This window comes from Rattus norvegicus, chromosome 8, assembly GCF_036323735.1.
Source record: "Rattus norvegicus strain BN/NHsdMcwi chromosome 8, GRCr8, whole genome shotgun sequence".
NCBI classification, from domain to species: Eukaryota; Metazoa; Chordata; class Mammalia; order Rodentia; family Muridae; genus Rattus; species Rattus norvegicus.
The window spans coordinates 63,483,701-63,490,293 of NC_086026.1; the positions used below are offsets into that span (position 1 = coordinate 63,483,701).

Here is a 6,593-nt window from a genome sequence, read left to right on the forward strand (position 1 = left end):
TCTACTTGAACAGCAGTCACCCTAGCCCTATCCAGCTTCTTTCTGTACTCTTGTCATTCCTAGCACTTCAACCTCCACCTGCTCTGGCTGGGAGAGATTGAACTTCTAGTGTCCAGGTAGTTGATGGGACCCAGCGATGCCTACCCAAGGGAAAGAGGAAGGTAGTTTGTTGTCCTATTCGTACACTTGCCCATTTTCTGGCACTCCAGCCCAGGTCTCTGTATGAGGAAGGCTCAAGGCCTAGAGGATCAAATATCCCTCTGAGAGAAAATACAGTGAGCGAGCCCCCATTTAACTTGAATAGCTGCTCACAGGACCTTTCTGCTCCGTTCTTGATAACAAGGCACATGCAGCTTCAGTCGGCTGAATGCAGTTCATATATTCCTCCTAGATTCTCTAGTTTCAGATTTGTTTTTAAAAGTCCTGTGAAAACTCTGAGGATTCCTGGGAGGGTGGTCAACCCTCTCTGGGTGACCTCAAGTTTTGAAGTCTTCAGGGGCTGAGCAGGTGACATGCATGTTGAAGGGGAGGGCCTGGTAGCCACACAGCACGGAGTAGCACAGCCTTACTCTAAAACTACCAGGTACGATGTCAAACAAAGTACCTCTATTAGTCCAGTGCCCACTCCCACCTTCTTGCAGCCTTCCCTCAGGCTCAGTAGCTGAGTTAAAGGCCATAACCTTCAAAGAACCACATTAGAGGGTCTAACCATTGGAGTCTTTCCTGAAATTTATTCAATCATGCTTGGCAGGGGGAGGGTAAGTTGACCCTCCTAATATCAGCTCTGTGAAACTCACTTTATCTGCAGAGAAGAAGTTAAGAATAATTATTTATACTCAGCCTTCAGATTTGGATGATTTACTGTAACATTGCTCAAATCTCTTTAGAGTAAACTGGAGTATTAACTGATTAAAATTTGTATCTTTCCATTTCTTCTTCTGCTTAATGTGAGTTCCCACAGAGAGAGGAAATGTGTGCCTCTTCCCTTCACAACTATACTCCACTTCCTGAACCATGTGAAGGCCTTCAGATGTGCTCACTGCAAACCTGTGACCTGAGTCTGCACTGTCTGTTAGCGTGCAGGCAATTGTGCTGGCCTGCCCCCAGGGACCTAGCAATTGCCTATGTCATCACCGGCCGCCAGGTGGGACAGGGGCTTGCATCAGGATAGAAGGGACAGCCAGCCACTCCAGGGCCCCCTCTCTCTCTATCCTTGGAATCCTCTCTCTTTTCTCTGTGATGTCTCTTTTTTTCATTCCCCATGATAATCTGCAGGCATTCCTCTCCGGCTTTCCCATCATTTTGTCGGACACACTTGAGGCCGGATTGTTTTCTGGTTCCGTTTTACTTATACCCCAGTAAAGATCCTTATTTCTACTTGCCTGCAAGAGTTCCAGACTCATCCTCATCTGGCCTCATCGGTGATCTCCACTCAGTCCCATTCCTCATTGACCCATAAACACTCCACCTGTGAGAGTTCTTTTTCCTCCTCTTCTTCCTCCTCTGCCTTGTCCTTCTCTTTTGTCCTCCTCCTTCCACCATTCTATCTCCTGGCTCCTTCAGGTCTTTCCCTCTTCCTGAGTCAGCTTCCTCCTTTCCCAGAACTATCTCCTACCTGCTATTAATCTCTCCTAAATGGGTCCCTCAGGCACTCTTGCTTTTGACTGGGAGGGTACCATAGAAAAAGCCTCAAAGGGTTTCATAAAAATGAAACATTAAGGAGCAAGGTTCTGTTGCTGGGATGGAGGTATGTTCCTCAGTGGTGTGGCCATTGCTTAGTTACCATTGCCCAAGTAGCAACCCTAATCAACGCGCATGCGCACACAAGACTTCTGAAGGGGCTTGCCTGGAGAGGGATAAATGAGAAGAGGAATGACCAAAGTGTATCATTAAATATACATTATATGTGTGTGTGAAAATATTTTTAAAAGGAAACGTTATTTTTAAAGAAAACAAAAGATGCTACATGAGTTGCATTTCTAGAGATGAAGGCAGTAAGGCGAACAAGCCAAGCATTTCCCTCTGGGTCATCTTGTCAGAGCCATAGCCATGTAGCCATAGCTACAGCCACAGACTCAGCTACCCAACATCTTCCACAAGGAGGAATCACTGGGTTACTAGAAATGGAAGAGTCCTGAGGTGTAGTGACCTTTCCCTTTAGAAATGAATCCGGTATGCAAGACTCAGCAAAGTAAAATTCCCTCATTCAGGGTCACTTAAAAGTGAAGTTAGTCTATCCATGGTCACTCGAGGCGCTTGCTTTCTGGCGCCTGATATATGGGGCCTGGCCATCTTTCTCAGCAAGGTTCCAATAGGAAACTACTTGCTCTATACCAGTAGAGAGAAAATAAGAACCTGCAAGGGAAACTCAAATCGATACGTTGTCCTGAGTCAATTTTAGGTCAATGTCTCAACCAGTATTTCCGGTGAAGTTCCTAATTAGACATGCAGGAAGGGGGGGGAGGGTAACATTGGGACATCACCCAAGACTTGACAATACACCAGAGGTGCATGCTGCCCGCAGCGCATTTCAGTGAGCTCACGTCGCCCATCAGCTTATTACCAGGGTCTTTCTCCCTCAACTTTGAGGCCCAGTACCCAGCAGGAGAGCTGGGGTTTACTGAAGGCCTGCCTTCGCAACTTCCCAGTCCAGTTCCAGTAGGCTCAAGGCAGGGTCATCCTTTTGTCGAACCTTTATCTCTGCCCCCAAACAGTGCCTCGTTTCTCGGTACATGGTCCACTATCCTCCCAGTGTGGTACATCTAATGTTATCTCCCGTGGAAGCCAGCAGTGACTGGCCTGTAAGCACTTTAGACCTTGACAGTTGAAGGCACTTCAAACGCATTACAGAGCTGGTGACTGCTTGCGGATCAGAGTCTTAACAAGGGCCCTAAGATCCAACTGGGGTCCTCTGACACAGAAACCATAATTTTTCCCCCTCACTGATCCTGTCCCAGGGAAGGAATAAGTTAAAAGACATAGTTTTCCATATCACTTTATTTGTTTTTTCTTATATTGCCTGCCTCATCAGAATTTTTCAGTTAACTTTTGGGTTTTAATCTGAAAGGAGGAAGGACAGAAATGACAGCATCATTGACAAATCATCAAATGACTGAGTTTCTGTGGCCAGAAGACCGGAGTTCAACTCTATGATTAACCAGCCCCAGGAGCCCACTCACTTCCCAAGTGGCTTAATCCCCAGCTTAAGTCAGTTCTCAAATGAAGGGCACTGAGGTCTGAGGTAAAGAACCTTGAAAGCCACACACACACATGGGCAGTGACGGCTGTCATTGCTCGATCTTTAAATTCTCCATGATCGGTGAAGGTGTGTGATCTCAGGACTTGGGCAGAACAGTAGCAGGGCCCCAAAGGAATGTGTGGTTCTTGGGGTTGTCCGGATACTGTTTCTTATGGCGTGATCCACACCCACACCTGAGTTTCAGTATCCAAGACTTCTCACCCTGAAGTACAAATGGCTTTGCATGTACCCTTTGGCCTGAATATGATAGGTTCCTTTAAGGTACCCCACCCCCAGCCAGCCAGCCAGCCAGCCGTTTCTGCAGTACAGTGCTCTTCACCACCATCATGGCTTCACACCTCCTTCCCTGGTGAGATCTCACTCTTCTGTCCTTAGCCTCCACAGAGGCTGCCACGGAGCCAGAAGCACTCAATAAGTGTTAACGAAATGGATGAATAAATGGTTAACATCTTAAGCTTTTTAGGTCAGGTGTAAAAACAAAACAAAAAACCTCTAAAGCATTCACATATCCCCAGAAGAATGTTTTCCTTGTCCTATCTGTGATTACAAATGCCAAGCTCCAACAGCACAGTGGCCTGTAGCTACCACCCAAACAGCCAGATAGCAACAGCATCATTGGTCTTTTCCTTGTGAGTTTATCTGTTGTTTAATGAACAAACTGTGAGGCCACAGAGATGTCCTGGAGCAGGGCCACTCTCTGGCAAGGAAACTACTGAATGACCCCCAAAGTGTTGGGGGTCACTTAACCTCCCTGGACCTCCATCTCCTTATCTATTAACAATAGCGGTTGGACCATATGACGACTCCTCACAGCCTCAAAAGCCCAGCATTCTCAACCTTGTCTTAATCCTCTAGCTTCTACGGTCCTTCTCGGTGCCTTGGCTCTCTCCCATCTCGGCTCCTCCTTTCCTTCTAACCTACTACTGTAATAACAGACACTGGTACCTGAGAGCCTAGGTTACCTGAAGTTGGAGGTGGTGAAGGCTGGGGAGACAAAGCCTTGCCCACCATCTCTAACTCTTCCATTCTCTAACTCGTCTCCAACTCTTCTTATTCAAGCCCCTGGCCCATTCCGATGCTCTAATGAAAGCTCTCTGAGGAAAGATAATCAGGAATCAACAATGTTCAAACCCAGTGCAAAATTTCTGAACTCCCTGAGGCCTATCGGCTGACCTCCAATGAACAGCTTGGCACAGGTTTTTGTGTTCTTTTGTTTCCATTCAGCCTCAAATGCCCGATGTCCTAGAAACTCTGCAGATCCAAACTACCTCCACTGACCAGCTGGGTATAGCTTCCAATTTGTATGTAAGTTTCCTTGGAGATCATTTTGACTGGATCCCAAATCTGCAGGAGAAGGTTTGATGATAAAGTTCCAGATCATTTGGCCCATGGGGCCAGTACAATGACTTAATAGAGTAGGGCATGTCTGAAACCTCAAGACCCCACCTGTGACCCTGCAACCCCTCATAATCCATCTCTGCCTCTGGCTACACTTATCCCTGAAGATGTCCGAGATCAGGGTCCTTCTCAATTTCTTTCTTCCACAGAAAATTCCCATTCATGGACTGCCCATGTTTGCTCAGACTCTTAAGAATACAGAAAAAAAAATTGTGCCCTTAGTGAATTTAGTCAAGATAATATCACCTTTACAAATACAATAAAAGTCAAGGTGTGTCAGTGTCCAGTTGGATAGAATAAGCAAGTGTGGACAGCAGAGAGAAAGTCAAGCTCCTGTAAAGCTGGGGCACAGTCTTGTGAGCAGATAGCCAGGGGCATTTTGTTTTGTGTTGCTTGAAGATTTATTGTGCGTACAGTGTTCTGCCTGCATGCATGCCTCGAGGCCAGAAGAGGTCACCATATCTCATTATAGGATGGTTTAGAGCCACCATGTAGTTGCTGGGAATTGAACTCAGGACCTCTGGAAGAGCAGCCAGTGCTCTTAACCTCTGAGCCACCTCTCCAGCCCCAAGGGCACTGTTTTCAAGGTTACCAAATTGGGGTAAAGGCATGCGCAGCTGAGAAAATGGGAAAAGAAATGACAGAGAGCACACAGACGCTCTTGTTCCCTCCCCTCCATGCCCACTAACCTTCCTGTGTTCAAGTACGTCCTCTGTCTCGTGCTGTGCCTCAGTTTCCCCATCAGAAAAGAAAAACCAGGGGAAAATGATGCCTCCTGACATGCCTGCCTTCCTCAAGCAGGAAATTAGATAAAGTCTGTTCAGATCTCCTGCTGGCACATAGGGACGGTGGCCATAAAGGTTGCCATTTGGTGGCCTCAGTGGAGCGTGTTTCTCCTGAAGAACCCAAAACCCACATGGTGGCTCACTGTCAGCTACAACTCCAGGTCCAGGCATCTGAAGCCCTCTTCTGACTTCCTTGGGCACCAGGCACACATACAGTGCCCAGATATACATGCAGGCAAAACATCCATGCACACAAATCGAAAACAAACAAAACCCAAAACTTTTAAGGCTAATTGGTCCTCGGTCTTCAATGAGAGCATGGGTGATAATGGACAGGCAGTTCTGGGAACGGCCAGAAGAAGCAGATCTCCAGCAGGATGCAGCTGTGTCCTTAGAGGCCCCTATAGAGATGAGGGAATTTGGAATAGGTCACTTGGGAACTTAGAAGGATCTGCAGAACATGACAGTCTCCAAGTTGCCTGCTCTGTGTTCCTTGATCCTCTCGCGGGCGATATGAGGACAACCAAGGGAGCACTGGAGTAGCCTGAACTCAGTGTGGGGTCGTTGACATTTGCCCACAGTGCCCACCTCCACCTATGCTTACTAACCACACCGCATTTTTCTGGGTCATGGTTTGTAACACGTTTTGGTGATGCCAGGGATCAAACATGAAGTCTCAGACATGCTGAGTAAGCTCTCACTGAGCGGTGTCTCCAGCCTGATTCCCAGAACTCTACATTAACCATTCAAAATTATTTTTCCTCAATTTCTGCATAATTTAGCTTATGTCTCATCAGTAAAGCCTGCGCTTTACTCCATCCTCTCCTGGTTTCAAAGGACCACCTACCCCTGCCTAAACCAACTGTCCTGTCACCAAGCCAAGAACGGGCCTATGGAGGAGCTCTGTAAAGAATTCTGCTCCTTTTCAATTCTGGGAAAATTTTGGCGACTATGTCTTTAAATGTTGCCACCTTCTCTGCCCTGTTTGTTTATTGGGCCTTCTGCTTCTATTCCTATTTCTTACTTGCATTCTGCATTTTCTCTTTGTACTGTATGTTTGACTTCCTGTCTTGCCAGTTATCGATTGTGTTTTCAGTCTATCAGTTCAGACATTGTACTTCAGAGATATTAGCAATGCCCACTGCTAGTAC

General features: G+C 46.8%; 1 long non-coding RNA gene across 1 annotated transcript in view; it reads right to left on the minus strand.

Annotated features, from left to right (window-relative positions):
• Positions 1–2,979: 2,979 nt before the first annotated feature.
• The window catches only part of LOC134480173 (uncharacterized), a 45,888-nt gene continuing 42,274 nt past the window's right edge, over positions 2,980–6,593 (minus strand). Inside the window, exon 2 of the long non-coding RNA XR_010054396.1 lies at positions 2,980–5,843. This is a non-coding gene — a long non-coding RNA (uncharacterized LOC134480173). The remainder of the gene's footprint in view (positions 5,844–6,593) is intronic.